We start from the raw sequence: 7,454 nt of genomic DNA, 5'->3' as shown, positions 1-7,454 counted from the left end.
AGAAGTTAGCTGTCACCGTCGTTTGGATGAGGAGGTGAGTACCTGTGCTGTGGACCGTGTAGTTGGTGAGTGGCCAGCAAGGACGAGTTTATTTTCTGGTACTGTGTTGGGCAAATTGCTTGGTATTTATATATTTGCATATTTGTTTGTTTATCTGTTATTTATTTATCCAATGATTGTATATTGATTATTTATGATGGAGTTATGCAATTGTTTTAAGGCCAACACAATTAATTTATGGTGTTTTAATAAAGAAAGCTGTGGCCTGTTTTAATCCAAAACTGTGTCCTGTTTTTATTGGGTGATAGGTGATGGTATTGGTGGTGGGGTGTTAGAGAACAATAGACACTACCTTCATACTTGTCCTGGATGATAAATTTTTAAAATAGCTCCACTATCTGGACATCCTATCAAAATTAGACATCCTAGGTCTTATGATCCATGGCTTGGAAAGGACAGTACGTCTTAATGCTAAATCCCTTTGTCCCTTTTCCTATGTTTTATTTTTTCCAGGAACGCACCATGAACTTGTTTATAAATGACATTGTCCAAAATATGCAATGGTTTTCTTTTAAATGCTTTAAGTATATATATATATATATATATACAGATATAAATAGGGGTCTAGCTACGAAAGATGGAGTTGTCAGAAGAGTTTGCAGAGGACTTGTGGTTTCAACGTCCTGCAAATTTCTCTTCAAGAAGGACTGTCCTATATAACACATAATTGAATCAATGAGGTGACTTGAAATCACACTTCTTTAAATATGCTTTATAAAGAGCTACCCAATTTTGGATCTGAAGCCTATTGGGATTGGAATAGTCGCATTAAAAGTCTCTATAAAGTCTAGCATGCCAAGTGGGAAAATTGTCCATATTCACAATAAAGATACGAGGCCCTAAAATACTTCCTGGGGAATATGGCACTTTGGTAAGGGGCTAGGTAGCAGCCAATGTAATCTTGTAACAAATTCTTTACAATTATGGTAAGCTTATCCTTCATTTGCAAAGAATACAACATAACAGCATATGAAACCGTGCAACTCTTATGTTAATGTCCACAACAAGTTGACTTATGCTGGAAGTCTACAAAATGTATTAACTCACCTGCTGGTGGCAGTGTAAATCACTTCTTACATACATCGATCACCAACACCTTATATTACATCTTTGTTCTCAAAGGTTCCCAGAATTATTGGACACTGTAAGCATTTTAGGCAGCCAAAAGAATTAATTTGCATAGGCTTAGTGATGCCGGCATTTGACCTGCAGCCTGTACAAAGGTAAAGTAATATTATGTGTAGAGAGGAAAATAAAATGTATTACGTGGGGATCCGTATAACCTGTGCCAGTACTGAGAGGCAGTAGGCACAGGAATATGATTGTTATATCATGGCTTACATGTGTGTCCATGCAATTTAATGTTTATAAGCTTCTCCCCACATGTTGGTTGATCTTGCGGCACAATGAATCCATAGGCATTGTAACCCGGGGGTGATCTAACAGGCGTGTAATAATGTCCATTTCTGATTCTAATTATTCAAGAATACTGGAACAACTTCAACGAATGCTCGGATTCACGCGCCTCAGCTGCCAGCTTTACTTTATACAATTAAACTGCTTTAAAATGAATAAAAATAATGAAACTTACATTTCACAGTTGCTTCAAAAAGTATTTAAATTCTTAAATTTGTTTTTAAATCCTTAAAAATGGTGCTGTTATGTGGAACCATGAGCTGTAACATGTCTTTCCGTAATGAATTCTGCTTACCATAATATTGTATCCAAAACATAAAGCGGCCCCCCAGCATCATATGCCTTTTTAACACATCATGGTGTTTCTTTTTCTATATGCATTTGCCCCCTGGGTAGGCTTTACTGCCACTGATTGGTAGGCTTTACTGCCACTGATTGGCTGCTTCAAGGAGCCACTCAATGGCAAGAATCCTTGCATCATGGAAAAGGTGAGTATCTGCATCAGCAGGGCTGCAGCTTCTACATCAGGTCATTTTTTTTAATTTTTCTTTACTAGGACTGTCCCTTTAACTTGACAGGCGTTCTTTGTCCTCCTGTAAGGTACATGGTATATGATGAGCAGTAGGAAGGGGAATGTCTTATGGACAGCAATGAAATATTCTTGTGCAGACGTATATCCTGGGTAAGCAACAGAGGGACAGCGGAATATTCTATGATTCATTTGCATTCAGTCAGTGCTTCTGCTGCTGAATACTGGATTAGTAAGAAACACAAGGACACTTATCGTGTTGGATGCATGCACAATGGTTGTGGAAGGATTCCCTGGATACTTTACCAGAAAAGAGAAAATTTCACTCTAATTTGATCAACAGTTACTTGTCATTAATACTAATGAGACCACTTTACCATACAAACAAAATATCCTATATCTGTAATGCTTACACCACTATATGTGGATGGAATGATAATATCATTCAATTGTAGGGTTTTTTCCAAGTCAAAATGAGTAACATCTTCATTTTAACTATTCCCCAATCTGCGCTACCTCAAAGGGCATAATTTCAACATTTAAAGGGATGCTACCATGAAAAACAAAATTGTGCATTTAACCATTAAAGTAGGTTATTGCCTATATTTTGCTATGGTGATTATGCCGCTTTTCACCAAAATTCACATAATCGCTGATGCATGATGAAGGCAATACTGCTGTGAGAAACACGCTTTCTGTTATACATAGTTAACCCCTTATGGACAATGGGCGGTCCCTAAACCCATTGAAAACAATGCATTTTGAGCCCGTACATGTACGGGCTTAGTCATTAAGGGGTTAAATAAGATCTGAATGTCTTTTGTTTACATTGTGAAAGAAAATAAAAGGTATCGGGTTATTTTAAGATCAATAAGTAACAATTTTCTCTGCATGTCCATCGACCACCTGGTTTACACATTTTGATTAATAGAAATTATAAAATACAAGTTTCCTTAAACAACAAATGTATCCTGTGCCGTGTTATTTCGGATGCAGTTATCTTATCTTCAAAGTGCCCACCATTTGTTGGAATAAATATTTTAAGAAAATAATAAATAATTCTACTGCTCCTTAAATGGTGAGAAAGAACCACAAAAATGATGGAGTTTAATCATAAAAAAAGATGAAGACTCAAGGAATATAAATGCGTTTTCCAGGACTTTTTATGAAGGAGGTCAGCTGATCAGGTGCTACAATCTTCCTGGATTATGAGCTCTTTGTGCAACAGGGATAAATTAACCACAATTCCGTTTAGAAATTCACATAATTGTATTTAAATGTGGCAAGTCGTGGTTTAAATAAGTGGCCTCTGCGTTGGGGCACCGTTGTCAGATGATAGCTTGCCATGCTTAGCTCATGCCCAAGGCACTCTAAAAGACACAGTTCCATCCCCCAAATTATACCTAATCTAAAATGCTAAATGAACTCCAATGTATTTTATGGAATGCAAATATATGGTATATGTGTTCTTCAATTCTTTAAGGTTCTTTAATTATTTAAATTAGAAAATGAGACTTCTCTAGATGCATTGATGGAAACAAAGTGTAGGCAGAAGTAATACCTCCTGCGCATGCTCTGCAGCGCTCCCATTAAAGAAAGTGGGCCCTTATTGAAATGAGTAGCAGCATGCAATCCCCTATAAGCAAGCAAAACCCCAATGCTTATACAGCATAGATGTGATTGATGGCTGCCACTCCAATTCACTGAAATGGAAACTCGGCTCCACTAACTAAAATTGAAGTGTTACTGAGCATGTGCAGAGGGCATATTAAAGTCTGTTTCCTGTTCCAGTAGGTACATCTGGGGGAGGAGTTAAATCTCATTTTCAAACTCAAGTCTCATTTCCAAGTCAGTGAATTCCTCATGGGCATAAAAAATAAATAAATAAAAAGTGATAGGGATGACTGAAAGAAAACCATGTACTTCCTGCATCTCAGAGGAATTTTACTTTACTGAGAGGGTGGGAGATAAATGGAACAGCCTTCCATCAGGAGTGGTAGGAGTTAATACAGTAAGGGAATTTAAACATACATAAAGCTGTCTTGGATCTAAGACAATGTCAAGGACTGATTAAGATCCAAGTCTTACATCAGGACAAATAGGCAGACTAAATGGTTCTTACCTGACATCAAATTCTTTGTTTCTATGAATTCCTACCTTTCCATTTGCTAACGTTTAACGAAAAAATAGTAAAATGCAGATGCAAATACTCTCACAAAAACCCCAGGAGATCTTGACCTTCCTTTTTATATTAAATTCTCATTTAATCTGCTTTCAAGCCCAACCTGTCCATTTCCTTAGCCCTTGTTAATAATTTCGTCAAGTTCCCACACAGCAACTTAATTAAAGGTTGCAAGTGCAACACCTTTTTTATACAGTTTTTTGAAGTCTTTTTTTTTTCAAAGTATACTTAATTGACATTTAATTGCTTTTCAATTGGAACTTTCATGGTGGCTTGCGAACAACAGCCACTTAAAGCTAAAATCATTGGGGTTTTTTTTAGTTTGTCAAAAAGCAGTTGATGTTTTTTACAGCATGGCACCTAATTTTGTAAAGCCGCCTCAAAAAAATAAGCTTCCTCTAACAGAACCAATAGCTTTTTTCTGAACTGTAACTAAATTACAACTAAAAACAACTAAATATGTAAAAATTAACAGTGTTTGGGAAAGGCCCACCCCCCAAAGAACACAGAAGGGACTATGCATTATTGACACTTGCAAAGTCATAATTTGAATATATTATTTGTTGTATATTTAAAAACAAATTAAATTTTCACAATGACAGATCAAGATGATAACAGTACTGTCATGTCAAGAAAATGCAGAATGTACTACATTATTATTTGACATATCACCATCATATTCCACAGCGCTGTACAATGAATAAACAGACATTCATTACAATAAAAATGCTAAAATATATTTAATGACAAAAAGAATACCCTGTAAATCAGCAGATTCGAGAAAATTGATGCACTCCTGTTAATTAATATGTGTGCTTATAATTTGTGTAGATGTTTTTTATTGTTTCACAAAATTACTTTAATAAGGACCACTTGAGTAAGAATGCAGCGATACAGTAAAAACTTTTGACCAATCAGAAGCAGACAAGCAGGAGAAGACATACAAATAGGTAGAAACGTAACACAAGGAATGAACATAAGCTGTGCATACAAGTAACAGTGAGTGATCTAGACTGTAAGCTCTTTTGAGCATGGCCCTCCTCACCTGTTGTCTCTGTTAGTCAATTTGTAATGTAACATACTACTTGTTATGTCCTGTCTACCCATTGTACAGCGCTATGGAATTTGATGGCGCTATATAAAACAATAAATAATAATAATAATTACTTGGCAAGTGATATAGCAGAGGGTGTTGTAGGCTATAGTTAGATATTGCAGGGTTATCAAGTAGGGAAGACTGCTAATCCAATCTTTTCTTTTGCTGTTACTTCATTAAAATTGATCGTGTACTTAACTGCCTCACTTAATTAAATAACATCAGTCATGTAACCAATTAATTCCAAAAACTTTCCTAGGATCAGGACTTTTTGTAGGAAAGGTCTATAGATAAGTATGGTGCGGCAGGTTTCTATCAGGCTGTGTAGTGAAAAGTCCCTTATGTCATTATATTGATATAACTGAAAGCAATTAATTGCATGTCGCTCACAGGGCAACGGATAATAAAGGGTTCAAAACTGGGTTAAAGAGTGTGTTGCAGATTAAAGCATTTACACTCTATTATAAATGTTTGTACGTTAAATGCGTATCCTCATGGTCATAGTTGGGGATTATGGGAGTTATAGTTAGACAGCATCTTGGAAGACTCTTATTGATTATTGCCTATAACATTTTACAAAATTTTTCTACCTGTACCATGTTGTATAAAGTAAATTTAATATTCAGTACCGTGGTCAGCATTAATATAAACTAATATAAAATTAGAATAGTTTTTGTATGTGCCGACATTTTAGGAGCCAGTTTAATGTTTTCACCTCTTTGATGCACAAAAAAAGTTTATTATTGGTGTTTCTTGCTCTGAACCGGTCTATATTATGTTTGCTATTAAAAATGCATCCTGCTGGGGCCAGCCTGATATTACTACATTGTTCAGCATTTCCCCCTTCCGCATTTTTTACTTAAATGATTGTCTTGAGAAAAGATAACCCTTTCGCATGTGGAACAAACAACATCACCGCTGTTTAATGGCTCGACTGATGGCGGTCGCAGAGAGAGGAGGATTAAATATAGGACTTTATGCTCAATTTGCAAAAAGATCCCTCCCCTTAAGAAATAAAGTTTCACTTTTTCATCTTTCTTATGTATTCTATAGTTTTTTCTAAGCTTGTTTTCTTTTATTCCACATACTTTTTTTTCTTTTTTTTTTAAAGTTTTAGTAATCAAGGAAAATGATACCTAAAATATTTTTGTTTTAATTACCTTTTAAAAAATTAATAGCTTATCAACATTTTATCTTTCTGTTAACGTGCACAGTTGCATTTTTTAACAATGTTTTAAAAGGCACAACGACAACAAAAAAAGGGCTCCAGGGGGCTGCCATCTACAGTTCAGTTTGGTTCCAATGTTTCTTTATGCTCATTAAACAGCTTGCCCTACTGTCATCAGTCAAACATGACATCGAGTTACGCGGGAGCAGAATTAATAAATATAACATGAGAATCGAGTAAGGAAATATACAAACTGTAGCAAGCGCACGTTCTCATGACTTCTCCTTGAAAGGACCCTTAGGAGTAGATTTTGTAGCATACAATAAAGAATTCCTATAAAGAAAATGACTTAACGTAGGCATATTAAAAACTATTGGTGCGCTTCACTTCTCCATTATCATAACACATACACAGGTTCCCAGGGGTGCTCGTGACCCAGGAACAAATTGCTAGGTACACATTATCTTTCAATCAATCAGTAAAGCACATCAAAGAGCAGATGATACAAGTAGCCGTCTCTTGATACAATCCCTTAAAAGCTATTATAGCACAAAAGAGATGAGTAATTTGCTGCCAGAGAAACCCGCTGTTTATTGCTGTGCGATACAATGCGGACTTGGCAGTAAAGGTGATTTTATTTAATTTTTTGAGATAATGTTAGTGTATAAACCACGAGAACCATGAAAGTCCAGCTGAAAGGGAAATAGCTAGCCCCTGTGGACTTATGTGGAATGGGTTTACACAGGGAGACATTTTTATTATGTTTTCCTTTTTATATTATTGTCTGTGTAATTTTATGTACTCTTTATATTCGTATAGTACTTTTTTATTCAGGTTTAGCAGATAAACCCTTTTATTTGCTACCATTTCCTGTATCACAACAGGATACAGGCCTTACTCGTCTCTAATGTCTCTGATGGTAGCTACTGAGTAGGCCTTCTTATTTAAGTCAAATAAAAATATTGCAACTGTTGTTAAAATGTTAACCATGATTTTAAGGACT

The sequence above is a fragment of the Sceloporus occidentalis genome, unplaced genomic scaffold, assembly GCF_023333645.1.
Source record: "Sceloporus occidentalis isolate IW3139 unplaced genomic scaffold, rSceOcc1.0.p SCAF_106, whole genome shotgun sequence".
Taxonomy (NCBI): domain Eukaryota; kingdom Metazoa; phylum Chordata; class Lepidosauria; order Squamata; family Phrynosomatidae; genus Sceloporus; species Sceloporus occidentalis.
This window is presented reverse-complemented; position numbering follows the sequence as displayed.